Source organism: Lissotriton vulgaris, chromosome 1_1 (genome assembly GCF_964263255.1).
Source record: "Lissotriton vulgaris chromosome 1_1, aLisVul1.2, whole genome shotgun sequence".
Lineage (NCBI taxonomy): Eukaryota > Metazoa > Chordata > Amphibia > Caudata > Salamandridae > Lissotriton > Lissotriton vulgaris.
The window spans coordinates 41,820,289-41,847,716 of record NC_141685.1 but is presented as its reverse complement, the minus strand read 5'-3'; the positions used below and the strand labels follow the sequence as shown (position 1 = coordinate 41,847,716).

The following is a 27,428-nucleotide window of genomic DNA, read 5'->3' as shown; positions in this document are numbered from 1 at the left end:
ATTAACCCTCCAAAGAGGTGTTTGGGGCATTCATCAGGACGTAATCAAAGGTTCTGTCGCTCAATGTACTCAATCAATAACAAGCATTGTCATAGCCAATAGGTCTCGCCTTTGGGACCTTATAAGTGTTTAGCCATGCATATTCAGTAACAATGTGAAATAATTACTATGAAAAAAAAGAAGACTATAAACTAACTAAGCTAGATATGACTTTATAACTGGTTAATCAAACGTTTCTGGAGGTTTAGTATATATAAACAACTCCTTTTTTCTGTGGTGTGTCATATAAAATTGATGCTCTAAATTTTGATAAGAGTACACAATGTCAAAAATTTAAATACTGCTTTTATATCAATTTACCTTTGAAAGCTTGAATTGAAAGACAATTCTAAGTGACATTTGGTTATGAGTAGGCGCTAATGACTATTTCCGGATGAGAATGTAATTAGCATTTTTTGTATAAGATTTGTTAAAAGTATGGGTTGGGAAAAAAGCTATTTTGGCCAAAGGCTCCCCCTCCTATATGCATGCTAGTTTTAATTTGTAAACAGAATCACAATTTGTTATGTGGTACACTGTAATGTTAGATGAATCTGTTTTACCCTTCTCAAAAGCAAGGGATGACGATGAACCGTTTTTTCGTCCCTGGTTTTAAATGGATTCAGGTTGGAACAGACGAGGTGTTGGTTGACTTTACCTCAGAAAATGGTTGTTTCCCGCATGCTGCTTTCATGCGACTTAAATCCCTTCAGTGAAAAGAGGCGGCTGCATGCCTGCATATATGGCCAGATCAGTACTTGGCTGTTTTGGTTCTCCAGTGGGGCTAGAATAAAAGCTGTTAAGGGCAGGGACTTAGCTTCCCATTGGTGCAGCAGGTGCAGTGGCACCAGGTCCCAGATGCCTTAAAGGCCCACTGAACCTTGATAACTGCTGTTTGTCACAGTTCAAACAGAGGCCTGAGGGGCCCACAGAACAATGATTATTGCTATTTTCCACAGAGAGGTCACATTTCCTTTCTTGCCTTGGGGCCCAGGGCACACTGGCTAGGCCACTGGTTAAGGATGCAGTCGGGAAGAAGTGATGAGACAGGTGGATTATCTAAACAGCTCGACGATGACTTCATGCCTGGGTATTAAAGTACTCATTACAATTAAAGACTGTAGCAGGAATAGATATCATAATATAGGAAGGCCTATGTACAAATGCAACTCGATTAGCAGCTGCCTTTAACTTCTAACTTATCACCTCTCCTAATGTACATTTTTATATTAGATGCAGACATAAATCGTGACCTATGAATATGTTTATCTATCTTTAGGTTCAAATGACCCATCTTTTCCATATGCAAATATCAGACAGGTCGGAAACGCCTAACGGCTTTGAACTTGATAGAGCCACATTAATCACTGGTCTTGAAATGCAAATGGCAGTATTAGGCACGCAGAGGTGTATTCTACGTAATCTCATTATGTTCAGGGTACGGGAGAGAGTTTAGGGCTTAAAGCACTTTGACAAAAACATTTCTGCCACCTTAGAAATTCAATCTTCCTTGTCCTACCCTAGTATACAAGTAGTACCGCATTCTTTGTATACCTGAATTAAATAGGCACACAAAATAGTACCGTATTTAAAGGCCCAGTTCTGAATTACATGGAAGATGCACTGTCCCAGACTACACAACGGTGCAGTTTTCAGTGGGTGCTATCATTCCACACAGGGGGAGCACACCAGATTATGATGGAAAAAACATGTGATGCCCCAACGTAGGCGCAGTTGTAAACCACCAGTCTGCTTACATAGTAAAGCGTCTGGCAGCTATTAAGTGAGGTGGCACGTTTTCCCTGTAGGTGGTTGGGGTCTGTCACCATCCTGTCAGGTGGGGGTATACATAAATGCGCCTCCTGACTGCTTGTTTGCCTCTTCGCCCGTGTCAATAATACAGTGCAGTTCTTGGAGGAGTAGTCAATTTGTATTCATTAAAAGACACTTGTGTTTCTCGGATGTGTAATCCCCAGAGGATGCCTGAACTGTTCCCCAATGGGCTATTTGTACATCGTAATGAATTGTATGGTCTTATGAGGACTGTTATTAATAATAAAAAAGATTTAGTGAGTGTTTATTGCCCTCTATGTCACTCTACTTCTAAGCACCTAATACAGCTTGTACAGTGGTTACTGTCATCTGCTCACTTACATTATGCTTAATATAAATAGTGCACAATTTAGGCGTTTGTGTCTGCCTACAACGTGGACCTGATACGAATAGCAGTACCTACAAGGTGGATGTTACAATTAAACAAGAGTCTAAGATACTCCAGCACAGATGACTTTGCATCAACATTACGGGGCATCAGTCTTGATGGCAAGCCACTTTAAAACTTATCAGTATTGTATACATTATTATCAGAGACTATACTTGCTTCTTGGATAAAACTTTACAACAGAATTTTATTAATTTGTGTACAGTTGTGTGTATACAATAAAACAGCCTCCCCACCATAATTGATCTGTCTATTCATCTTTTTGGGATCTGGAGTAGCATGCTACTCGCCGAAAAGCACTTCAACACTTCATCAGGGGTAGCAAGTGTAGGAAGGTGGATACCCGACTATGATTACCCCCAAACTTTTTCCCTGGTGTTTAGCTGGTTTTTGACTCAGTTTGCCTGGGATCCTGCTATTCAGGGCCCCAGGCTAATTGCTCTCTCCTGAAAATGGACTCCATGTACCTTAGGTACATTACCAATTGGAACTGGTTCACCTTATTGGCCCCTGTAACATTGTACCCTAGGTACCCAGGGCATAGGTGTTTCCAAGGCCTACCAGCGGCTGCAGCATGTATTGTGCCACCCCTGGCCTGGCCTCCATATTTGACACAACTGGCTGATCACTCAGCTGGGGTAAGTTGGTGTAATCACCTCTTACTTAGATATAGTATATCTATATCTAACATATATGGACACATGGTAACCTATAAGTCACTCCTATGGCAGGCCTTAACAATCCTGGAGGCTGAGTGCTTGGTTTCATGTGAGATGGTGCTCTGGCACGAGCTGAGCCTGTCTGCAGCTGTCGGGAACAACTCCCTTAGCTGTTCCGGGATATTGCCATACCATATACTCTTAAGTGCATTATAATCCTCGCGGTTACTTGCTAACTTTGGTTTGGGTTTATCAAAACATGTCGAGTAAGGTGTCATACGAATTGGAATACTACCCCCTCGCCAATTCTGGCGACGGGGGTAGCATTCCACCCTTCTAGAGGGACACGACATATACATAACCTGAACCCCGGTTAAAGTTAACTCGAGCCTCAGCATCACAAAATGGATGCTGCCACCACAGACACAAGTCTGACCTGCTGCTGGGAGTCCTTCCAGCGAGGGAGGCTTGGACAAAGAGTTTCCTGCCTTGGGAGGTGCTAGCACCACCCCAGACAGGATTTTGTGTATTAGGTAGGACAGGGCTGAATAGATTGAGACATGCCTGGGGCACACAAGGTGTCCCTGTGCATATGCCGGTTCAAACCGGTGCTGGGGCTTTCCAGCCCCAGTCCTGGTGCATAACTGGACAAAGGAAAGGGGGTGTAACCACCCCGCTTCCTGGTCCCACCCAGAGGAGGGACCTAGCAGGTGATCCGGCCCCTAGATTTGGAATAAGAGTAGGAGCTGTGTCCCAAGACTTCAGATCATCCAGAACTCAACTTGAAACTAAGGAGAATACTGGACTTCGACATTCTGCTGCACAGAAGACTGAAGAGCATCTCCCTTGTGGCCAAGGAGTGACCACCCTGTGAATACAGGCACCATCAAGCAACTCGACGTCTGCTTTGCCGCCGCCCCCCGCCAGAGCCCGAGCCCAGAGCCCGACAAGACCTGGATTCTCAGACATCTCAGAGCCCGATCCACAGTCCCTGAAAAGAAGAGACCCGTGGAGGCACCGAGAGATGTGGGACCGGCCATCTTGGAAGATCCACGAGGAGCTGACTGCGCAGCACCTGAGGCACCCTCGATGCTGTGCTTTGGGGTTTGAGAAGCCCTGCCACCGAGCAGCATCTGCACTGAAGATCAGCCCCCCAGCATCTCCACGATCTGTGTGGGGCCCTTTTGCATTTTGCCACTTGACGCGTCATCCCGGTTACTGGCCCGTTGGCTAGTGGACATCTTGGCAAAAAAATCCGAAATTAACACCACTGGTCTGGTTGCTCCAGACTGGCCCTCACTCCTGTAAAAAGGAGCAGCCCCTCTGACCTTGCTGGTCCGAGTGAGAAGCTTGCATCGTTTCCTGCGTGGGTTGCATTAGCCAAGGCCTGTTTGCTCCGATCAAGAAGCCGACACCGCCATCAGCTAGAGCCTTCGTGGGACAGCTCGTGATCGACTCCTGGACATCCTCGACCTCTTTGTGTCCACGTGGCGCCAGAGACAATCTTCACTTCTTCACCTGTTTGCACCCGACATCGCCTGGTTCCCTCCTGGTTACACGGTAGTCACTGGCTAGTGGCTTTGAACATTGTCCCCTCTGCTTTCAGGTCTTCACCTCTTCAGATCCACCCTTGGATCCACCGGAACTCTTCTCGACGACCCGCCTGCAGCATCTTCATCTACAGGCTCCATAGACCAGCGCGACGAAACCCGACACACTTTGAGACATATGCACCCGCTTCCTGTGGGTGAGGTAACCCTGGCACTCCGGTGCTCCTGTGTAGCAATACACCTCTAGTGTCTTTGTTCCAAGTTGCTAGGTTCTAGGTCATCCGGAAGGTTCCCTTTGCAGTAACTTTGTACTTTTTACGCACCATTGACTTTGCATTGGTGCATGCGTGTGCTTTAAGTGCTGCACCCGAGTCCCGCGGGCCTTTCCCGACTTCATCAATGCTACTCCCGCATAGCTCCAGCGATTCCCAAGGCCCTAGGCCTACTTCCTTTTCGATTAGTGATATTTATACCACTATTTTAGTATATGAGTTGAGTGGCCCCTAGGGCCTATCCATATTGTGCAACTTTTGTATATTTAAACAGTGTTTTGTTTTAACGCATTTGCTTCTGTGCTCATAAAGAGTATAGGGGATACTTGTAGTAAAGAAATATATATATATTTTCAATACATATCTGTGTGGTGTCCTTTCATTTGGTATTCAAGGGGATTGTATATGGTAAAACAGCTTGCTTCACATGCCTTTACAGAGTTTAGCCTAAGACTGCTTTGTCCACGCTACCTCTAGGATAGCTGGTCTATAAGGTTGACTTACAACCAATCATCATAAGGGTTGCTTGGCATGGTACAAGGTGATCACTAGAACTAGTGAGCATCATATACCAGGCCAACTTCTCACAGCAAGCGCTATATAAATGCAAAACCTTCCCTCTTCTATCCCTCCACTATCTTTTTCAACCCAACTAACAGACCAACATGTCCAGCTCTCAAATACATTTTATATTTCCCTACACTAATTCACCACTAATCATTTTTGGATCCTAGTAGTAGTGTGCTACTCGCCGAAAAAGCGCTTCAAAGTTCGTATGGGGTAGTAAGTGTTATGTAAATCTAAATACATTACAATTACTGTTTACATCGGGCTGCACTAACACGAGGATAGAAGTAGAGTGGGGATTAGAGTTTATCTGCCCAGAACAAAGCATACTACAGAAAGTGTGTGAACAGTCTATATGTTGTGCGCCTGGCAGAGAAAAACACAGCAGAGGTGGGAAGAAGGTAGGTAATCTGATGGTCAGACCTATGTGGAAAGAGGCAATCACTTTGGGGAGAAAAGAGGGCTTACACGGAGGACTACTTTGTTCGGATGGACAGCAAGAAAGGGAGGTCTGGAAGATAAGCCTGAAGCTCACCCATCCTGCAAGCAGAGGTGATGGCAAGCAAAAAAGCAGTCTTCAAAGGAGGCGAAGAGGACAATTATGTAGGCGCTCAAAGGGAGCAAACATAAGATAAGTGAGGACAAGATTCAACTCCCACTAGGGCATTACGAAAGGAGAAGGAGGAAAGAGAAGAGTAATGCACTTCAAAAATCTGTTAACAATAGGATCGTTGACCATGCTCAAGGGCTCGGGGTACCAGACTTGGGACTGAACGCGTTTGATCTTCTTCAGCAATCTTGGCAGAAGTGGTACAGGAGGCCGCAACTCCACTCGCAACGAAAAGGGTCGCAGAGCGAAAGCCGTCTTGGAAACTCTAACACGCAGAACTGCTGACATTGAGCGTTCTCTTCGGTGGCGAATAGATCTAACCAAGGCTCTCCCCACTACTGAAAGAGACCTAGCATCACCTTCGAGTGAAGATGCCATTTGTGATCCATCATGCACTGGAGGCTGAGTTTGTCCGTCCTGGCATTCAGTGAACCTGTTAGGCGTTGAACCACCAGAGATATGCCCTGATGTGCCAGCCATGTCTAAAGGCGAAGAGCCTCTTGACATAGGGTCCACGACCCCACCCTGCCCTGTTTGTTGCAGTCTCACATGGCGGTGGTGTTGTCCGTGAACACCTGCACCACTCTTCCTTTGACAGAAAGAAGGAATGCCTTCAGTGCAAGACAAATCGCCCGGAGCTCCAGAAGGTTGATGTGGTGCCTGGACTCCGCCAGAGACCAGAGGTCTTTGATCTCCGCCATTCCCATATGGCTGCCCCAACCCAGGAGTGACGCATCCATTACTACTGTGAACTCAGGTTGGGGAAGGGAGAGGGATCTGCCGTTGACCCAATCCTGGTTCGTGAACCACCACTGCAACTAACTTGCAGTCCCCTCCGAAATCTGAAAGTCATCAGAAAGATTCCCTTGGTGCTGCGCCCACTTGAACTTCAGGTCCCACTGCAGAGCACGTATATGCCATCTGGCATGATGCACCAGCAGGATGCAGGAGGCCATGAGGCCCAGCAGCCTCAGGGTCATTCTCACAGAACACCGGGATGGAGGCTGAAACATCGGTATCATAGCCCGAATATCCTGGACTTGCTGCTAGGGAGGATAGACCCAAAACTGTGCTGTGTCCAGAACCGCTCTGATGAAAAGGAGCTTATAGGAGGGAATCAGGTGCGACATCAGCACGTTAACTGTGAACCCCAGCAAATGCAGGAAGTCCGTCGTAGTCTGGAGGTGGGAGACGACAGCCTGGGTGAGCTCACCTTCAACAGCCAGTCGTCGAGAGAGGGGAAGACTGGAACCCCTGATCTGCGCAGATGAGCTGCGACCACCGCCATCCCTTCCGTGAACACCCGGGGGGGGGGGGGGCTGGTAAGGCCAAAGGGGAGCGTGGTAAACTGAAAATGCGTGTGGCCTACCGTGAACCGTAGGTAATGCCGGTGGGCAGGCAAGACGGGGATGTGAAATTAAGTGTCCTGCAAGTCCAACGCTACCATCAAATCTCCAGGGTCGAAGGCAGACAAGACATGAGCCAAGGTTAACATCTTGAACTTCTCCTTTCGGAGGAAGCGGTTGATGTCCCTGAGGAAAAAGATAGGACGCAGGCCTTTGTCCTTCTTGGGTACCAAGAAGTAGTGGGAGTAGCAATGCCGACCTACTTCTGGCACAGGGATGCGTTTGATAGCTCCCTTGACAAAGAGATCCATAACTTCCTGGAATTGAAAGGCCAAATGATCCTCCGACATGGGATGAAATCACCACAAACTGCATGACCCTTACGCACTCCGCTGCTTGCGGAACTCCGCGTACACCACCAGAGTTTTTTTCTCACTGAGGAACTCCGCATAGGCTTAATCTTATCATGAAAAAATAGATATCAGTCATATGTTAAGAAACAAGGGTGAGTCGAAACCTTTTGGATGGAGTAAAATGTAAGTCATTATTATTGTGATTTTTGGGGCAATTAGTTGATTTTTGCAAGCACTAACACTTCTCTGTGTAAAGTAAAGACCTTGAGAGTTTTGTAACTTTCAGATACTCAAATTGTGGATTCTGTTGCAATTAAAAATATTTCCAGGCCTGAAATTTCTTTGGAGGTTGCATGTGGGCAGCCTAAGTTATCATGCAGAGTTTCTTGATGAATTCTATTGCAACCACAATATGTGCTCTCTCATGTAAAGTAAGGTTGTTAGAAGCTTTTCTGCAACTCAAGATACACCTTACTTTTCACCTGGTGTGGATGCATTTCTCATGTTTAGTGAGATCTCCTTTCTGAGTAAAACGTTTCTGGCTTTCCCCTCCTGTATACAGCTTTAGTCCAGTGTGAATTCTCATGTGAAATGACATTGTATTCAAGACTAAACCTTATCTGACATTCAGAATACACATAAATGATGTTCACTCTTCTAGTGAGCACCTTGCACAAGTCCAAACAACCCTTATGGTGATGGTTGTAAACTCAACCTTTGTAGCAGGGATTCCGTACCTATACAGAACTGTGCATAGAGACCCAGAACCTCAGTGAATGAGGGTGTGCCAAAAACTCACCTCAGTATCCAAAATCCCCTACCAGACTAGCAACCAGTGTCTCATTGGTTCTTTCTCATCCCCAATGATAAGACAACCCAGAACATGAACTCAGAACACCTCAGGTAAAGTGGAATACATGAACACTCTTTCGTCATACCAACATATCAGTCCAGAACGAGGAGTAAATGAAGACACGTGCAATTTTGAAATGTTTATTTCTAATGCCGTGTTCTTAAGCGCAGTGTCTTAGATAATACAAGGAAACATGATCAAGAACAAGGTTATCAGCATTGTTACTATTCCATAAAATACAAAAGGAGAAAGCATGTCAAAATGCTAATAGTAAAAGGTTACATTAAACGTAAGTTTACCTTCCCTAGCCAGTATATTATATTATATCTAAAGAAGGTCTCTTTTGGGTTTAGAAGGGCAGACCCATACCTCTTGTGCTTAGCAGAAACGGATCACATCATCTCCGGCACCAACACTCAGCATACGAATCTCCATCAAGTGTGTTTTACTTCTCTGTGCAGTGCATTATTAAATCCGCTCAAACCCAAAGTTGGCCACAGCTGCAAATGTGTTATGTCTAGACCGTGCGCTGATCAACTCGAACAACAAGCACTGTGTTGAAAAACCTTGAAGGCCTCGGCACTCACTGTACAGACATAGATTATCAAGCAAACCTTGTTATTCTCGCGTAAAACAAAATATGCAACTAGGCGAAAAGCTGTAATAACATAATGTGCCTTGTGCAGAGGCAGCAGAAAAGGAAAATGGCTTTTAAACTTGTAAAACGCTCATGCTAACTTAACACAGTGTGAAGGTATAATTACAAACACGTGACACCTTATAGACCAGCTATCCTAGGGCTAGCATGGACAGAGCAGTCTTAGGCTATAACTCTAGAGGGCGTGTAAAGCCAGCTGTTTTACCATACGTAACCCCTTGAATACCAAATGAAAGGACACCACACAGGATATATATAAAATATATATGTATTTATTCACTAACACACTCCTCTGAACTCTTTATGAGGACAGAAGCAAAAGCACATAACAAGTTACACTTAGAAATACTTTAAATAGCACAATTTACAGTTAGGCCCTAGGGGCGCGTAAAACCATATACTAAGTAAGTGGTATAAGAACCACGACTTGTGAAAGGAGAAGGCCTAGGGCATCGCTGGGGCTACACTATCTGACCCTTAGGTTAGGAGTAGGAGGCCCACAGGCGGCGCGTGCAGAGTCGGAACACTCACGCGGGAGTCAATAGAAAGTCTATGGGAACTTAAAAGGTAAGTAAATATAGTTTTAGGACACTTCCGGTTTAGATAGGAGGAAACTACAAGCAAATCTGGACACTAGGATAGTCAATCCCTGCAGGAGCACCGAAGTACTCGCTTTACCTCACCCACGGGCTGCGGGTGCATAGGTGTCAAAGTGTGTCGGGTTTCGCCGTTGATTCCAATGGAGCCGTGAAGAAAGATGCTGCAGGCGACCAGGAGGAAGATGTCCGGGTGGATCCAAGGGTGGATCGAAGTTGAAAAAGGACCTAAAAGCAGAGGGGACGAGTCTAGGTCACTAGCCAGTGACCGGGTGAAACCAGGAAGAAACCAGACGTCGTCGAGGAGCAATCAGGTGCTGTTCTGAAGCTGGTCTCTGCAGCCACACGGACCAGGAGGGGTCGAGGACGACCAGGCGCTAGCAAGGAGCTGTCCCACGAAGGTTCTCGCAGAAGGAGGGGTCGACTTCAAGATCGGAGCCAACAAGCCTAAGCAAAGGTAACCCACCCAGGATACACAAAAGGCTTCTGGTGCAGACCAGGAGGGTCTGAGGTACTTCACCTTTTCAGGGAAGCAAGTGCCAGTCTGGAGCAACCAGACCAGCGATGGATTTCTTAAAGGATAGTCGTCTCAGGGCTACTAGCCAACTGGCCAGCAACCGGGACAACGCATCGAGTAGAACACAAACAGGAGGGCCCCACGCAGAACACATGGAATGCGGAGGGCTGATCTTCGGTGCAGGTGGTGCTCAGTCTCGGGGTGTCTCAGTCCCCAGTGCACAGCTTCGAGGATGCCTCAGGAGCTGCGCTGGTAGCAAGAAGAAGGACTTTTCAAGATGTCCGGTCCACAAGGTCTAACGCCGTCCACAGTGCTCAGCTGTGCTGGAGTCGTGCAGTGGGGTCAGAGGGCTCAGGGAGTCAGGATCTTGTCAGGCGCTGCGCTCGGGTTCCGGCGGGAACGGGGGCAAAGCAAGCCTTCAAGTTGCTGGATGGTGCCTGGTTGCCCAGGGTGGTCACTCCTTGGCCACAAGGGAGATTCTTCAGTCTTCAGCTCAGGTGAATGTCGAAGGGTCCAGAGTTTCTTCTTCAGTTCGATTCCAGGATTAATCCAAAGTCTCCTGGGTCAGCTCCTATCTTTATACAACTAAAGTGGGCTGGTTTACCTACTAGGTCCCTCCTATTGGTGGGACCAGGAAGGGGGGTGGTTAACCACCCTTTCCTTTCTCCAGTTTCGCGCCAGAGCTGGGGCAGGCTTGCCCCAGCAACCGGTTTGAACTGGGGTATGCATGGAGCACCTAGAGTGCTCCAGACAGTGTGTTTCTTTTCAACCCTCCCTGTCCTAATACACAAACTCCTGTATGGGGCGGCGCTCGCACCTCTCCAGGCAGTAAACTTATTGTCCAGGCATCCCTAGCTGGAAGGACTCCCAGCAGCAGGAGGCCAGACTTGTGTCTGGGGCAGCAGCGTTCATTTTGTAACGCCGGGGCTCTGGTTAACTTTAACCGTGATCGTCAGAACTAACATGTCTTCTCTGTCTAGAAGAGTGGAATGCTACCCCCGTCTCCAGAATTGGCGAGGGGGTAGTATTCCAAAGCGTATGACACCTTACACGACATGTTTCGATAAAGCCAGACCAAAGTTAGCATTAACCTCGAGGATTATAATGCACTTAAGAGTATATAGTATGGCAATATCATAGAACAGCTATAAGGAAGTAGTTCCGAACGCTGCAGACAGGCTCAGCTCATGCTAGAGCACCATCTCACATATAACCAAGCACTCTGCCTTCAGGATTGTTAAGGCCTGCCATAGGAGTGACTTATAGGTTACTATGTATCTATATGTATGTAGGTATAGGAATACTACACCTAAGCAAGGGGTAATTACACGACCTTGCCCCAGCTGAGTGATCAGCCAGTTGTGTCTATTTGGGTGGCCAGCCAGGGGTGGCATAAAACATGCTGCAGCCCCTGGTAGGCCTTGGTTGCACCTATGCCCGGAGTACCTAGGGTACACTATACAGGGACTCATAAGGTGAACCAATATCCAATTGTGTATGTACCTAAGGTACATGGAGTCCATTTTAAGGAGAGAGCCGATAGCCTGGGGCCCTGAATAGCAGGATCCCAGGCCAACTAAGTCGAAAACCAGCTAAACACTAGGCAAAAAGTTGGGGGTAACCATAGTCAGATATCCACCTTCCTACAGTGTGTTTTCTTATGGCACTTGTAACCATCTCTACCTCTGAATCTTTTCTGACATTTAGAGCACTGATAATTTTATTCACCAGTGTGGATTCTCACATGTTCAGTGAGATGAGATTTTTGGCTGAAACATTTTTGGCATTCGGAGCACTGATAAGGTTTTTCCCCAGTGTGAAATCTCACATGTGCAGTTAGAAGTGATTTTAGTTTGAAATCTTTTGGGCATTCAGAGCACTGATAAGGTTTTTCCCCAGTGTGGGTTCTTATGTGCCGTGTGAGACTACTTTTTTCACTGAAACATTTCAGGCATTCAGAGCACTGATTAGGTTTTTCCCCAGTGTGGATTCTTATATGCTGAGTGAGATGGCTTTTATGGATGAAACATTTGTGGCATTCAGAGCACTGATAAGGGTTCTCCCCAGTGTGAAATCTCACATGTGCAGTTAGAAGTGATTTTAGTTTGAAATCTTTTGGACATTCAGAGCACTGATAAGGTTTTTCCCCAGTGTGGGTTCTTATGTGCCGTGTGAGACTACTTTTTCCCCTGAAACATTTCTGGCATTCAGAGCACTGATAAGGTTTTTCCCCAGTGTGAGTTCTTATGTGCTGAGTCAGACAGCTTTTTTCACTGAAACATTTGTCGCATTCAGTGCACCGATAACGTTTTACCCAAGTGTGGGTCCTTGTATGTGTAGTGAGTCTCATTTTGTCACTGAAACTTCTCTGGCATTCAGAGCACTGATAAGGTTTTTCCCCAGTGTGGAATCTCACATGTACAGTTAGAAGTGATTTACGGTTGAAATGTTTTGGGCATTCAGAGCACTGATAAGGTTTTTCCCCAGTATGGGTGCTTATGTGCTTTGTGAGACTACTTTTTAAACTGAAACATTTCTGGCATTCAGAGCACTGATAAGGTTTTTCCCCAGTGTGGGTTCTTATATGCTGAGTCAGAGTGCTTTGATTACCGAAACATTTCTGGCATTCAGAGCACTGATAAGGTTGCTCCACAGAATGGGTCATTGCATGCTGAGAAAGACTTTGTCTGTAACAAAACCTTTTCTGGCATTCAGAGCACTGATAAGGTTTTTCCCCAGTGTGGGTTCTTATATGCACTGTGAGATCGCGTTTTTCATTGAAACATTTCTGGCATTCCGTGCACTGATATGGTTTCTCTCCAGTGTGGGTTATTGTATGCCGAGTGAGACTGTTTTTGTCAATGAAACATTTCTGGCATTCTGTGCACTGATGAGGTTTTTCCCCAGTGTGGGTTCTTGTATGCTGAGTCAGAGTGCTTTGATTACCGAAGCATTTCTGGCATTCAGAGCACTGATAACGTTTTTCCTTAGTCTTAGAGTGGTAGCTTGTATGCTGAGTGAGACTGCTTTTTTCTTTGAAACATTTCTGACAAACCGGGCACTGATAAGGTTTGTCCACAGAGTGGGTTATTGCATGTCGAGATAGACTCTGTTTCTTACAAAAACCGTTTCTGGCATTCAGAGCACTGGTAAGGTTTGCCCCCAGAGTGGATTCTCATATGATCAGTGTAATAAGATTTACGGCTGAAACATTTTTGGCATTCGGAGCACTGATAAGGTTTTTCCCCAGTGTGGATTCTTATATGCTCAGTGAGACTGCTTTTTTGGCTGAAACATTTGTAACATTCAGAGCACTGATAAGGTTTTTCCCCAGTGTGGGTTCTTATATGCTGAGTGAGACTGCTTTTTTCACTGAAACATTTGTCACATTCAGTGCACCGATAACGTTTTACCCAAGAGTGGGTCCTTGTATGTTTAGTGAGTCTCCATTTGTCAATAAAACATCTCTGGCATTCAGAGCACTGATAAGGTTTTTCCCCAGTGTGGAACCTCACATGTGCCGTTAGTAGTGATTTAAGTTTGAAATCTTTTGGGCATTCAGAGCACTGGTAAGGTTTTTCACTAGAGTGGATTCTCATATGTTCAGTGAGATGAGATTTTTGGTTGAATCTTTTTTGGCATTCAGCGCACTGGTAAGGTTTTTCCACAGAGTGGGTTAATGCATGTCGATATAGACTCAGTTTGAAACTAAACCTTTTCTGACATTCAGAGCACTGAAAAGGTTTTTCCCCAGTGTGGATTCTCATATGCTCAGTGAGATAAGATTTACGCCTGAAACTTTTTTGGCATACTTTGCACTGAAAGTGGTTTACCCCTGTGTGCATTCTGTCAAATTCTGTGAGATAAGATTTATGGCTGTATCTTTTTGACACAGGTAACTTTTTTCCCCAACTTCGGTTATTTTGCCTCGATTTTAGAGTCGTGCTTGTTTAGATAATGTTCAGCACTCATCTCTAAAAGAAATTGTGTGTAAATTTCTCAACACTTGAATTGAGCAAAAAATGTCGGGAACAATCCTGTAACACCTGTTGAAATTTTCCTAGCAGATAATAGTCTTTAGGTTATAGCCTCTCCGGCAGCAACTTAATTTGTGACTGAAGTTTTTCTCAAATCGATTTGTATGGGTTCTTAGCAATGCAATAATAAGGTGTTAGTCTGATATTTAATGATTAAACTGATAAGTACCTTTTTGCACTGATGTAATGGCAGTAACTGAGGGCGTTTGAACGTGCAGAGTACTATTGTGGATCATTAGTCGCAGAACATCAGTTCATTCTACCCTTTCTATGTTTGGTGTAAGGTTAAGGTTTGTAGTTCTGAAGATGAGGATTTATTTACATTAGCTATAGCGCAACTGTGCTCCTTTAATCCATTTTTATATTTAACAGTTTTACATATCACTACTGCACAACAGATAATGTTGAGGCGATTTACATAGAATTACAGAACAGTACATAATAAAAAGGAAACAAACTGAGATGGTCATTAACACAATAAAGTGGTGAATTTTTAAGGTTTTCGCAAGAGTGAGCAGAGTGGGTCGAGGTGTTATATCCAGAGGCAGATAGTCTCAAACTTGCGTAACTGGTTAAAACGGTTGTTGAACAAAGGCGATTTTCCAATCTCTTAGTTGTTAACGTGTCAGCTTCGGAGTCTTCTTTCAGTGTCTTTTCTTTGATGGTATGCAGAAGAAACCTTTAGTTGTAACTTTTTATGCAGTGTGTGCTTCCTCTCTAGAATTACATGATGCTTTAGATGAACGTTATTCTGTCATGCTGAGGCAATTTGTCTTTCTGATAATATTTCAGATGAGGATGCTGAAGCGGTCTTTCTACATTATTTCTGATGCTGTGTGCACAGATATGGCTTTGCTCTGGGTTAATGAAATGCAAAATTAGAGACTTCACTTACAGGTATAGTACTTTCCTCGCCACACTTAGATTTTTGGAAATTGTTTAAACGTAGAATGCTGGATGTCCTTCAGTTTTTCAAAATAATCCTTCTTCTGGCACTGACATTCAAATCTTGCTTTCTTCGTCCGTAATTTCAATCACCTATAGTATTAAAATGAAATAGTTAATACATGTGCATTTCCAAAAATATAATTTACAAGCCAAATCAATGCAGAATTTTGAAAATGCTGAGCTGTTTTTCAGACAGAGCAGAGTGTAGAATGGTAGCATGAGAGTAATTGGATGTAGGAGTGAGGATTTGTAGAATTTTCAACATTTTATTAAGCTCACAAAGGATACATGTACCCTATGGAGTTGCAACATAGAATCCCAAAGGCAGATATGAAAGTCATATGGACTGGCACCAAACAGATATTAAAAAAATATATTCTATTAATTAATTTGTAATGCAGATTTCTGGGAAGGGAATGACTCCTCCACGGACAACAGGCGTTTTCCCCTGCCCTGAGTTACCACCTACTTGTATCTGGTTTCCTGACTTTTGAGTTTTGGGCTCTGCCTCAAGCAAACCTATTGTGTGCTGCGAGGACTATGCCTAGACCAATCCCTCAACTATGGTCCAGAGTATGAATCAAGGGCAATGAAATTAAGGCGTGCTTTCATTTGTTCATTTTATTCCACTTGATTATCAGTTGTTAGGTTTTCCTGCACCTGGATTTACTGGGTGCAGAAAACCAGGACACAATCTTTTTCCAGACTGAAAAATTTGACTGAAAAGACGCACAAGACTCTGGGTGCAGCAGAAGCAGCCAAGACTTATGCCGTTTTTTTTCACTAATTGGGGGAAACACACAATTCTTCCCTCTGCTGGTGTTCACAGTTGTTGTCGGCCTGTGATTCGGCGTTGAGTGCAGAGCGTATCGATTAGAGCCGAGGGGTAGAGCCGAGGAGGAGTTGACGAGCAAGCGGAGCAGAGCCTGGGACGACTGCCAGGGTTTGTTTTGTGACCGGTTCCTGCTTCACCCGCGTCCTATTATACGGGCGCTTTAAGTTCTACAAATCTGCTTTGGGGGCAGAAACGGACGCTGCCGGCACCGCGGTGCTAAGGCGCTTGTGTTGCTGCTCGTGTGGCAGCTGCTGCAAGGCACAGAGGAGCCTTGGCCTGCCACCTGATTTATGTCAAAAATGTGTTCATTAATTCCACAGGCAAAAATTACATCCTCACTTGGTCCCACGCAGGGGATCAGAAAGCCTCAACAGAATTATAACAGGTGGACAAAGTGCATTGATCAATATAAACCAGCTCCTCCTCTTACTACATCAGCCAAATGAAAGATACAGCTTCTAAGTGCCCCAGAGCTGAGACAGAGAGATAAAAAAGAAAAAAAAGAAGAAAATCATGCAACTTTGCTAAGCCAGCAGATAGGTCTAAAGAAACTTAACAGCCTTCTGTAACGGTAATTTCTCCAGGTTGCTCCACCGAGGTGTTGTATGCGGAATACCCAAAAAGCGTGGACAAACTCATCCTAACATGGGATAAGTAATTATGAATCTAACAAGGAACAAAGAAAAAAACCACAAAAAAAATCCACCCCCACCCGTGGTGGCTGTGTGTTCATACTAACGAGAGGTTGATCGACACTGGGATTGTGATCAAAACTGGAAGAGATGGCGGGCTCTGATGGTGGAGGGACACACCGCAGACGGACGGCCCTGGGAGAGGATGGAGACCAGGGGGCCCCATTTAAATTCGAAATTCTTATAATTATCCCTGAAAATATCAGCCATACGTTCTAGGCTAAGCAGTCTCCAAAGACGAGAGTGCCATAGGGAAATAGCTGGAGCTTCCCTTCTCTTCCAGGCGGCTGCCAAGGTGACCTTAGCTGCCCCACACGCACCACTCTTAAAGTATGGGACTCAATTTCGGGCGACGACAGGTGGACTTCTTTTCCATCCCCATTCACTCCAATCTATTTCAATCCAGCTTTCTCCCCGGCCCAGCATGAGGGACCCTTTGATGCCTGGAGAAGGGGAGGCTGCTTAGCTATAATACATTTGTTCCACAATTTTGATCCCCTTACTTTTGATCAATGTCAAAGGGACTTTGAATGGAAGAACACGGAAAGATATCAGTATATCCAATTGATACCCTGGGCCCTCACACCTCAGATACGGAAGGCTGCTCCTCGACCTCTCACACAATTTGAGGCCTTTCCACCAAGACTGCTAACATGAAAGGGGTGATCTCATTTATCTATAGCTTCCTCCTTAAAACAGTGCTTTCCCTACACCCCCGGTATATGTTTAAGTGGGAAGACTTAATTCACCATTTTATTTCCGATGAGGAATGGACGCATCTATGGTACGACATTGCACGCTTCAATCATTCCTCAGAACTCAGGGATCTGCTGCCTGATTTTACGTATACACCAATCATTGAGCAGAACAGAGCTGAGCAGAAGAGTGGAGGGAAGCGTTAAAACGGTAAGGGCACACCCAGCTTGCTTGCTAATCTGAACGCAAATAAAAGCACAAGCTTGCCAACAAACTGTAAAGCAAAATTGAAAACTAGGTTAGCAGACTTCAAGCGCTGGCTCGAGCATCCCGTGGGGCCGTCGGTAGATTAGCCTTGTGCGGAGTTATAGGTCAAATGGCACGTTTACCGTCTCCATAATAAAGAGTGGGAGGAAGGTGCTGGGCAGTAGCGAGGAGAGGAGGGCCAGGGGAGAGGGAGGCTAGGAGCAGAGAGAGAGAGGAGACGGACAGCAGGGACAGAGGAGCACTGAGGGGGAGGCCAGGGGAAGAGACAGAGCCGAGACAGAAGGAAAGTGAGAGTCAAAAAAAACAAAGGGAGACGGGGCAGATGAGGCCTGAGAGCATAGATCGAGAGAGACACAGAGCAGATGGGACGGGTATAGGCAATGAAGAGGTGAATTAAAGATTAGTAGGAATTAAGTAAAAAAAAAAAAGGAAAAAATAATGGAAGATGAGAGATATGAAAGAGGGGAAAGAGACACAGGTTGAAATCATACCGGTCAACTCATCTGCCTTTGGCGGGTGTCACCGGCACGGGAGGGGCATTTCCTCACACACGCAACATTGTATTTTACAAAGCGCTAATTTTTCATGCACTGTAAGTAACAGCTTGTCACAGTTATTATGGCGCTGAATTTACAGACCTACGGGAGAGGGGGAAGCTGAGTTTGCCAGGGGACTCAAACTCGTGTCATGCTGCCTTTCAAGAAATGAAATTCAGCTCAGTGAGTGATCCGAACGGCACGCTAATAGGTAGTGTCACAGCTGAGTGAAGAGAGCAGCAAAACAGAATACTGTCTACTGCAGAACCCGTTGCTAATGAATGAAAAGACTGCTTCAGAAGGGACCCTGTTACTGCAGCAATTCTAAATTAAACACTTAGTTGTTTCTGACAAAAGCAGCAGAATATATTGGCCTCATTTTCAAATTTTGTGTACTTGGGTGTTAAAACGGTAAGGGCACACCCAGCTTGCTTGCTAATCTGCACGCAAATAAAAGCACAAGCTTGCCAACAAACTGTAAAGCAAAATTTAAAACTAGGTTAGCAAACTTCAAGCGCTGGCTCGAGCATCCCGTGGGGCTGTCAGTAGATTAGCCTTGTGCGGAGTTATAGGTCAAATGGCACGTTTACCGTCTCCATAACAGAGAGTGGGAGGAGGGTGCTGGGCAGTAGAGAGGAGAGCAGGGCCAGGGGAGAGGGAGGCTGGGAGCACAGAGAGAGAGGAGACGGACAACAGGGATGGAGGAGTGCTGAGAGCGGAGACAGGGAAGGCCAGGGGAAGAGACAGAGCCGAGACAGAAGGAAAGCGAGAGTCAACAAAAACAAAGGGAGACGGGGGCAGATGAGGCCTGAGAGCAGAGATCGAGTGAGACACATAGCAGATGGGACGGGTATCGGCAATGAAGAGGTGAATGAAAGATTAGTAGGAATTAAATAAGAGCAGATAAAAGAACGGCACAAACAGGGGGGGCAGAGGCTTACCTCATGTCCTGTTAAGACGCTGCTCGACCAGCAAAATTGCAGCCGCAAGGGAGTGAAATGTTTGTATTCGGGGGCGTTTTTGGCCGGAATGACGTTCACAAAGGGGCAGAGAGGGAAAAAATCTCGGGAACGCCCACAAATCTGCTCCGACAATGACGGGCAGATCTCTCTTCCAATGGCTAGCCTCCATTTATGAGGCTAGCCAATGGAAGAGAGAGGAGGGACAACAGCCGTACTGTTGTAACATAAGATTTCGCCTGCGCGAACGCTGCTGTGCAGCGGACGCCAGGCAAAACCTAAAAAATACAAATGCATCAGATATAGTGAGATTGAACACTGGAAACAACCATGACCAAATATCATATTGTGAAGGTGAGGGTAAACAAATGTCTCCAACAAAACCCTTCTACCCTCTATTTAATAAGGATCTATCGGAGGTACAAGCAGTTATGAAAAATAAATGCCTAAACAATCAAGCTGATAGTATAAAAATGATAGAGAATGGGAAAATTCAGTCCTTAGAAATGCTGCAAGTGGAGGAAAGTAATAAACAGGTGGAAAATAAGCCATCACAATTGGAAACAAATAGAGCAAAGAGTGAGAGTATCAGAGGGGATGAAATGAATAGAGATTTGTTAAGTGGAGCAGGTAATTTTTACGCCGGAATATAAATCTAAGGGTAATAATGAAATAACTTGCAAACGTCCGGACCCAACACAAGATGGCAGGAGTATGCAAAGCATGTGCATCTACAGCACACATGCCTCAAACAGAGGATTAATGGCCCCAAATCCCTGCCGTGGTATCTGGTCATGTTGTGGCTGAGTGTGCCATGTGATGTGGCAGGCTATAGTGCTTGGTGTGATTTGGTCATTTTTGACAAAGTGGCGTGCTGAACGGTTAGGCAAATTTTGAATTTCTTTGTTTTTGGGATCGTGTGATATAGTGCAGCACCTACCGTATGATGTAAATAAATTACATTGCTAATATACCATAAGGATGTGAGGTGAGTGTTATTATGGCCGAAGCCTTGCTGATTATATGCAGAATAACAGGTCTGGGAGGTCACTACTGACTAGAGCAGGTTAGCAGCTGCACAGGCCTTGGGCATTGATCCTATTGAGGATAATATGTGACGGGCACTGGTGACTGAGTTGGCTAGCAACAACGCTGGCCTCTGGTATTCATTACAAACAGGGTAACAATACATGTCAATATTGACTGGAACTGGTTGGCAGTAGAGTTGACCTCTGGTTTTGAATATTTGTAGGATTTAAGGTAGGGGTCACTACTGACTGGAGTTACTAAGCAGGATAATAGATCTCAGGGGGCCAATACTGACTGAAGCTGGTTAGTATGATCACTAGTCCCAAGGTGCTACTAATGACTCAAGTTGGCTAGAATGATAACAGGTCTCAGGGGCCAGTACTAACAGGAGCTGGCTAGTAGGCTTACATACAAGTCCAAGGGGCCACTACTGACTGGAGCAGGCTCTAAGAATAACAGGTGCAGGGGAGTCGGGTGTGAGTGTCACCTGTAACCATAGCTGGCTAGAAGCATTGACGACCTTTGGTATTAAATGCAGGATTCCAGGTCACAGGAGGCACTGCTGAATACAGCTGGATAGCAGCAGTGGTGGCCTCTAGGAAGAAGGAATTGAGAAAGCATAACTGGATATACTGGTTTCTTTAATACCGAAAATTGGTTACACATGAATGCCACAACGTGCATTGATATATTACATTACCAAATTACAATATTCTTATATAATTTGATGTGTCTATTCGCCTTAATATGCCTGCAAAGTTATATGATTCTATTAGGGCCGAGAACCATTTTATTTAGTGATGTCCATCTGCACACTTTCCTGCAGCTTGTAGTAAATTGAATATTGACAAACAGAAGTGTTATTTCCAGAAACAGTGAATTCTGCAGCTGTTCTCTGTATCTTTTATCTGCACCTCACGGACTCCTCACATTCCTCTCGAAAGAAGATCCTGCCTCCTACTCATTAGTGTTGTTTCAGTAACAGTTTCTATCACGTGTTCATGTTTCATTGACTTGTATTAGGAGAAAAGTGTATAAAAATACATGGGGAGCATTAGCGTTATATACTCCAACTTGCTTTAGGGTGGATGCTCTCGTCTATTGCAAAGACAATTGTCACATGTTAGTTTGCTTGGCCTTTTGCTATTTTTGCATTAAATGTATGATAGATTTGTTGGCCTCCCGGTGTGTTGTGTTTTATTTTACATATCATAAGAGATGATGAGGAAAATAACAGTCCAGTATACACATTCTTCATATAAATCAACTCACAGTATACTGTTCTGGAGGTTCAGTCCCACAGACATTATCTCTAACTGAGCACCCTAGGAAGCATGTGCTTTTCAAACCAGTTGCCCTCTGATGCGGCGTCCTCGCTATTGGATAAGTCAGTATGTCCTGAATTTTAGGAGGGTTACCGTAACTAGTGCACTCTGTTAGAGAGTGCTCACCAGTGGTAGTAAGATGTTAATAGGCACCTTATCACCTATGCACGGTGCAGGGCTTTGAGTTACAGAGCTCCTCACACGTTGGAGAAGATTAGGTCACATTTACCCATTTTCCCATATTTGGTCCTGATGAAATGCCAACAGATTTCTCCATGACTACACAAGGCATGAAAAAAGTTGGCCTGAAGTATAGACCCCAGCTTACCAGCAGGTCCATAGGTGATCGATACTTTCACACAGTGATAGGGGCCATTAGTTCCTCAATTTCTCTGCCACTGTTTTTAATATCAACATGGACCAGGATGATCACATTAACTATATTGCTGCAACTGGTCGATAGTTGATCTTATATTGAGACTTTCACCAATCTCACATCTTATACACACCATCCTCTGTCCTACTATGCTTATCCGGCATACTTAATAAAAGATCTCTGAAAAAGTGCCCTCTGGTGGTGCCCGCCAGTTATTGTAGCGCCGGCCTGGTGAGGAGTGTAATCCAATGATGTCGGTGAGTGAACGCTACTTGTCTTAAAAGCACATGCTTCCTAGGGTGTCTGCGTTCAGTTACAGATAATGTCTCTGGGACCTAACCTCCGGAACAGTATACTGTGATTTGACTGTTTTATTTTAACAAATGTACATAGCAGATATTGTTGCTTGCTTGTTTCACAAAAATGATCGGATACCTGCCTCAGAGCGCACTTCTTGCAGACGAGTATGGGGTTAGCATGATGGTTCTACAAGGTGTCCTTACCTGTGCGAGTTATCTGGAACGATGCAGGGGCAGACCCAATACAGCCACATGTGGAGATCAATGAAAAATACTGAAGAATTAACGGAGCTTCCAAGCTGGTGACCATTCCTTAATTGACCTAGAAAATAAAAGACAAATTTTTAGTATTCTGGTGACTCATGACCACAAAAAACAAATGTTATAAATTCAATATTATGTCAAAAACTTAAAAAATGGAACTGGATGTGCTGAATCGATGTTGCCCCAGGTCATGCGTGACACCTTCCATCACTATTGCTTATGGGACTTGTAGTTTTGTTTTTCTCATTAAAAGGATGGTCTCTAAGGTCCCAGTGTTCTAAGCGATGTTAGTTAAAATCAGAGGCCTGAGTGAGGGTGAAGCATGACACTGATCTGCTTAGCAGTGAGATGAATGACAGTTCCTCAGCCCTTCCATTCTTTGACAGATAGAGGCTCGTCAGCCGTTCATATTTTTTTGCAATGACAAAGAAACCTTTATTGCAGCTTGAGCCAACTGAAGAGATAAAACCCTGGACGTGTTTAATTAACTACTGACAAACATGAACAATCAAGAACATGGGTTTCTGGAAAACTATCAATCAGCCGCCCTTCACACCCAGGAATTCTTGAGGCTTTAGAGAGGATGAATTGCATGTGGTATGAGAGAAACACTACATCGACTCAAAGCTCACTTCTCTGGGATGTACTGAAATGCCAGCCTCATGGCACACTTAGCCAGCTCTTCACCTCCTCCTCCTCAAGCTGTTGACCAGCTATCTGGGCAAATGAGCCTGCAGCAAAGCATCGCTGGCTTGGTTCCACACCAGACCAGGCAAGGTGGTCAACTCCATACTCCTCCAAGTCAGCATGCTCTCTGGTCGAGGCAGTCCTAACCCCACATGGATGTTCCCCATCACAACTATTTTAATGGTACTAAGTTAAGTTTCTGCTAAATGTAGGAGTCAAAAAGTGAAAGATTTTACATGAAGTGCTGAAAGAGAAAACATGAAGTTTTTCAATATTTCTGAGTCTGCCACAGTACACAGGAGCATTATTTCTCTACAGCAGCAAATCATATATGTGCCCTGTAGAAAGCATGTTTGAATGAAACATGGAATGCATTGCAGCCAACAACCTATGCAACATCACAGCAGAGTGCAAGATAACTTGTGTTATTATTGCAGCAGAACGAAATGCCATTCCTAATGTGTACGTCATTTTAAAGACAAACCCAGGAAAATGTATGGTCAGTGTTGTTCTTCTGCCAGTTAAAAGACAATCTCCATTAATACACCAGGAAATAAAATACTATGAGAAATCCTACTTGTTGGCAGGGTGCTGCCTGCCACTACATCGCAGGTCACTTCCAACATAATCTGATTTATACATACATACTCCAGGGTGCTGCCAGCTATAGGGTCTGCACACAGCAGTCTGGAGCCACTCGGGAAGGAGGTAAGCTCTACATTTCATCTTAAGCCCTTAGGTTACAGTCAAAGCCTGTTAGATCCGGAGAACTTTATCCACGCTCTAACTGCGCCGAGCAGACATACGTAGCCATCACAGACTGTGTTGTGTGCTGGTTATTATTGTTGGCGGATGGAAAATGCTCTGATCGGAGCTACTACAAGAAGAGAAGAGAAACAGGACCACAGATCGCCACAGAGCGACAACTGCCCAGAAGCTGAGGAAAGAACTCTGGAACAGCAACCCTCCTGCACCCTGGCGATTCTCCAGGGTAAGCAAATGATGGTAATGAAATGCAAACTGCAGCATTAAGGTCACACACTACAACATCTTTCCCTTTAAACCAAAGGTAACAGCCTACAAGAACAAGCATTGGCATAGCCAATAGGTCTCGCTTTTGGGACCTTCTAAGTATTTAGTTATGTAGCACAATTTCCTTGGTGCAACCACATCAACTGTTGCATGGCTAAACACTATAAGGTCCCAAAGGCGAGACCTATTGGCTATGCCAGTGCTTGGTGTGGTTGTGTGTGTGGTTGTGTTTGTGGTTGTGTGTGGTTGTGTGTGTGTGTGTGTGGTTGTGTGCGTGTGTGGTTGTGTGTGTGTGGTTGAGTGGTTGTGTGATTGTGGCTGTTTGTTGTTGTGTGTGTGGCTGTATGTGTGGTTGTATGTGTGGTTGTATGAGTGGTTGTGTGTGTGCTTGTGTGGAAGTCTGGTTGTGTGTGTGTGGTTGTATATGTGGTTGTGTGTGTGGTTGTGTGTGTGTTTCTGTGTGGTTGTGTGTGGTTTTGTGTGGTTGGGTGCGGTGTTTGTGTGTGTGTGGTTGTGGTTGTGTGTGTGGTTGTGTGCATGTGGTTGTGGGTGTTGTGGTTGTGTGTGTGTGTGGTTGTGTGTGTGTTTGTGTTCGTGCTTGCGTGTGTGGTTGTGTGTGTGTGGTTGTGTGTGGTTGTGTGTGTGGTTATGTGTGTGGTTGTGTGTGTGGTTGTATGTGTGGTTGTGATTGTGTGTGGTTGTGTGTGTGGGTGCGGTGTGTGTGTGGATGTGCGGTTGGGTATGTGTCAGAACCCTAATTCCAGCTCGCACTATATGTAGCACTACGAGTGCTAACATGTGCCATGCCCCTGTACACGCTTGCTCTTGGGCAGCGTTAGTGCAGAGATGGAGACTTAAGATGGCCCCCACAGCGCCCGAAGCGCTGTGCAAATAGGTGCTCTAGTCTTCTAATGCACAGCTGTGCTGAAGGCTAAGTGAAGCGCGAGCGCCCGGCAGATTGCGCACTTCACTAAAGCCCCTAGCTGTAGAGGACGTGTTCCTTAGAGTTCCAGTTACCTTTTTCCCCTTTTCCTGAGAGAAGTGTCCTTGAGTAATCCTAGAAATAAGTTTAAGGCAGCCGGAGTCGGGTATGAGATGAAAGTGAAGACCGGCTTGTCTTTTTCTGCATTTACAGAAGCGGCGGCTTTTCCTTTTGAAGTTCGTGTCGGAAACTGAAAAGCCGACGCTTTCCACAGAGTGAGAGTTCTTCGGTGACGCTGAGGAGTTTGAGCAAGAAAATCTCAGTAGTGAAAGACTTCGTGCAGCTTGAAGAAAAGAAGTCATTCCAGAGCTAAGTAAAACTCTGCTTGTTGAAAATGCAAATGAAATAAAAGACGTTTTTTGAGGCAAGAGAGTTAGAGCACAATACTGAGTGAGGAGTCAATTTGAGAGACTGAACTGTGCAGTAAAATAAGGAAATTAAGATAAGCACTACAAGAGACAATGTATTCAGAAAATAACAATGTATATAAAAGTAAGACTTACCAGTGACTGGAAAACTGGAGACAACCTTTAACCCTGCAAAACAGAAAAGAACATAATTAGAAACGGTCGCAGATATTTAGTATTCACAAGAGAAAAAGATTGACAACAGAACCCATTTAAAAGAACCTTCTACTAGTTAGTGAAGTAAGTGCACTTATTGTACAATAGATTAATTGAATAGCGTAAGGAAGAATTAAAAGGTATGATAACAGTCATTATTATTTTCAACCAGAGACGACTAACCAGAGAAGGAGGATAGCACTAAATCAAAAAATAAAAGAAGAGTGGCAAGGGTCCAACCTAAAAAGGGTGGGTAAGATACATAAGTGTACACATTCTTAATAGAGTTAGAGATAGGAACAAGTAGGAATGTATAGTTTAATTATACATTAATTTTCGGGTTCCATTACGCCAACAGAAAAAGGGTGAAACTGCAGGTAGCAGACGGAAGGAGCCTATTCTGGACCAGTCTCTTCTCTGTTTATTATTTTATCCAATTCCCCCGTCCCTTAAGGTAATGATTTGGAGGTTCTGTTAATAGACCTCCTAGCATTGCCAAGAGGGATTAGGGGTCTAGCATCTCTGTTCCTGTGCAAGATTTGGTAAGCCTTGATATAAGTTTTCGAGTTCTGACAGAGTGAAGTGCCCAAGTTTCCTTCGCACCCGAACAGAGATGGCGGAGGGAATTGATCTGCAATCTTTAGGAACTATATTGGATGCAATACAAAAAGAATTAGGAGCAGTCAGGGAAGAGAATCACAACCTTAGGCAAGAAGTAATTAGTGCCAGGAAGGAGACTGCCGACTTAGCAATAAGGTTAAGACACCCCAGTAGTTTAGATAGAGAAGCGATGAATCCCACACTAGAGATCACTAATAGATCTACTACACAAGTTATTCACTCTCTTTCCCCAGTCATACCACTAGCAGCCCCAGAAAGATTTAACGGGGATCCCCAGAAGACGCAGATATTTCTCTCCCAATGCTTGTTACACTTTATGTGTCGCCCTGCGATATTCCCAGATGCGCAGTCCAGAGTGGCTTTCATACTCTCATATCTGAGCGGGGACGCAGATTCTTGGTCTATGCCTTTGGTCACTCGGAACAATCCTTTGTTAAGGAACTTTGAGGCATTCAAACAAGAATTTCTTCGGATATTCGATAGACGACGGATATCTCAAGTGGTGGATAATGAGTTACTCGACCTGCGACAAGGGAATCGGGACCTAATAGCGTATTTAGCCCAGTTCAACAAGTTGGTGGTGGAAACTGATTGGCCAGAGAGCAAGAGGGCAGCAGTGTTTTATCGTGGGTTAAAAGATGAACTGAAAGATACCTTAGCTCAAATTCCCAATTGACCCACCGAAATATCAGCCTTGATAGATTTGGTTTTAGAAATCGATTTTCGCCAGGGAGAAAGAAGAGGTGAGAAGAAAAAAGATTTTAGACCCATCGCACCAAGGTTTGATAGAGTTCGATCTGAAGGTACCAGGAGTTCAGATCAACAACTTGGTACGGAACCAATGCAGATTGGAACAATACGAGGTCCCCTATCTAAAGAAGAGAAAGACAAGAGGAGGGCGAGCAATTTGTGTTTGTACTGCGGAGCAAGTGGACACTTTGTTAGAATCTGTCCGAAGAAACCCAAGAATACCTACAAGCCGAAGGAAAACTAGCAGCACCACCCGTGGATGGAGGGGAGCGGGTGGGTGCGACCTCTG

The 27,428-nt window shown here is 44.8% G+C and overlaps 1 long non-coding RNA gene and 1 pseudogene across 1 annotated transcript; both read right to left on the bottom strand.

The window, feature by feature from the left end:
• Window positions 1–11,714: 11,714 nt before the first annotated feature.
• LOC147737124 (uncharacterized) lies at window positions 11,715–14,409 on the bottom strand (annotated as a pseudogene).
• Window positions 14,410–14,580: 171 nt separating this feature from the next.
• LOC147737123 (uncharacterized) lies at window positions 14,581–25,742 on the bottom strand. The gene is made up of 3 exons (XR_015299300.1): window positions 25,709–25,742; window positions 22,445–22,562; window positions 14,581–15,316 (listed from the first exon to the last, which is right to left on the bottom strand). It is a non-coding gene; the product is annotated as an uncharacterized LOC147737123 (long non-coding RNA).
• Window positions 25,743–27,428: the final 1,686 nt, after the last annotated feature.